This window comes from Python bivittatus, unplaced genomic scaffold, assembly GCF_059951505.1.
Source record: "Python bivittatus isolate LINGU-HERP-01145 unplaced genomic scaffold, Pbiv_v1 ctg000570_np1212, whole genome shotgun sequence".
In the NCBI taxonomy this organism is placed as follows: Eukaryota; Metazoa; Chordata; class Lepidosauria; order Squamata; family Pythonidae; genus Python; species Python bivittatus.
The window spans coordinates 7263382-7265142 of NW_028277097.1; positions in this window are offsets into that span (position 1 = coordinate 7263382).

A 1761-nucleotide genomic window follows, 5' to 3' on the forward strand; every position below is an offset into this window, starting at 1 on the left:
CACATCTGTGCTACTTGTTCTATCAACCTCATGTTTAATCCTTTAAACCTGGTGTCATACTGGGGTAATCCTTCAGCATACTGGTGCCCACAGTCCTGATATTCCACAACAACTGTGGCTCTGAATTGATACCTCTCTTATTCTACCAGTTCACCTCCACCATCTCCTCTTTTACCCACATGAAGACAGCAGTGGCAGGAAAACTATGGCATTCTTGCAATTACCAGCAACTGCTTCTTCCTCCTCCCCAAAATGCAAAAGGGTTGGCAGCTACACTTTCTCCAAGCAGCAAATGCAACTACAAGGACCGCACTATCAAGACTGGGCAATGGCCACTGTTCATATTGATCAGTAACTTGATCACATACTTTACAATAATCCAAAGAGGAAAAGTCAAAACTAGCCCATACTAAGTTTTTCAAATCCTTATGAATCTAAGGATTTGAACCTGTTTTACCCAATACTTTATCTATTTTATCTCACTTCCTGGAAAAATTAACATTAAAAAGAACATGAGGCTGCTATTTAAAAAAAGGGGAGGCAGTCCTGTGTCACTTCCCTCCTTCCTTCCCTAGAACTTCTTGTTCACTTTATTTTGGATCACCCCAATGGATATTTTACTGGTCCATCACAAACAGAACGTAGAACAAGAAACATGGCCATATCAACCTATTTTGTCGCAATGTGAAGAAGGTTAGTTATGGAGAGGAAGAAGGTATGATTCCATGGGATTACACTTTTCCTCTTCATTTTAAACCAGGAGCTCTGGGCTTCTTAATTAATATATCACAACATACATGTTGCACCTACAATAAAACGTTTCTCCTGATGAGGGTGCCAGCTAATCAGCCACATACCATTTACTTTATTTTACACACAGAGAGACATGCACACACATTGCAGTATAGCATTCGATAGCCATCTAGTGTTCTCATCCTTACTGGGCTGTTTGGTCATTTTTCTCTCCCACCAACATTTATTGCAGCATTTAGCCAAACCTGGCTGATCTAAAAATAACAACAACAACAACAACAAAACTTAAGTTGATTGATACTAGGATGGGGATCTAGGAAATCCCAGATCTGTAATCTAGGCTGGGAAACTAGCCCAAAAGCAGGCAGTGGCAAGCCACTTTTATATATTGCCAGGAAAACAACACTATTGTGTCCATGCAGTCATCATAAATGGAGCCTAACTAAAGGAAGTCTTTACTTTTACTTTTACTTTTACTTTGGGTTTCCTAAAGGCTGCCTATCCCTTCTTGTTTCTGTATACTGCTACTTTTGTTGCCTAAGGATTTACAATTGGAGTGAATTCTCTATTCTCCATCTACTTTATCTGTAAAATGTTCACTGTTGGGAGGGAAAGGAAGTGAGAGTTTAGGAATGGGAGTACAATGGAGGTTGGTTTTGAGAAACATTTTAGATAAATTTTGTATTCTACTTAAAAAAAAAATACTAAAAAGAAAAAGGAAGGTCTGAAAATGTTGACCCTGTCCCATCCATACCATCATGACACTACCACCACAACCCTTAGAGAACTTTGGGAAAAAACATTCTCCATCCTGGCTTAAAGTTTCTGGCCATTGATTACTTGCAATTCATGGTGATTGTCATGAACAAGTTCACCCTACTATGTGTGCAGCACTATTCTGGTCTATCTTCCAAAAAAGCTCCACCAGCTGTCCTCTTTGTCAACCATACAGTGAGTAGAGCCTGCTGGGTGATGTAAATCAGGTTTTATTGGTATGTCTTGTCCTTT